The sequence below is a fragment of the Penaeus monodon genome, chromosome 23, assembly GCF_015228065.2.
Source record: "Penaeus monodon isolate SGIC_2016 chromosome 23, NSTDA_Pmon_1, whole genome shotgun sequence".
In the NCBI taxonomy this organism is placed as follows: Eukaryota; Metazoa; Arthropoda; class Malacostraca; order Decapoda; family Penaeidae; genus Penaeus; species Penaeus monodon.
This window is the reverse complement of record NC_051408.1, coordinates 38,836,444-38,836,669: the sequence shown is the minus strand read 5'-3', so window position 1 is coordinate 38,836,669 and position 226 is coordinate 38,836,444. Positions and strand designations below refer to the sequence as shown.

General features: G+C 63.7%; 1 protein-coding gene across 1 annotated transcript in view; it reads left to right on the top strand.

Moving 5' to 3' along the window:
* Position 1: 1 nt before the first annotated feature.
* LOC119588243 (fibrillin-3-like) overlaps positions 2–226 on the top strand; it is a gene marked incomplete at its 5' end in the record, with an annotated part of 37,181 nt that continues 36,956 nt past the window's right edge. Inside the window, 1 exon segment of the mRNA XM_037936939.1 lies at positions 2–226.

Genomic DNA, 226 nt, shown 5'->3' with positions numbered 1-226 from the left:
AGGTAACCACAGAGGTCCTTTACGACTCGACCGGCTACCCCCAGGACTCCTCGTACAGCGCCGCCGAGCCGCAGTACACCATCGAGGGGCGGGAAGTCGAGCGGACCATCGTCGACTTCGTGCCCGAGTCTCCCGCTGGATCCGCCGACGAGGACGACTTCCGGAAGAATGCCGTCGAGGAGGAGCTCAAATACCACGGGAAAGACGGCCGAGGAAACGGAAGGGG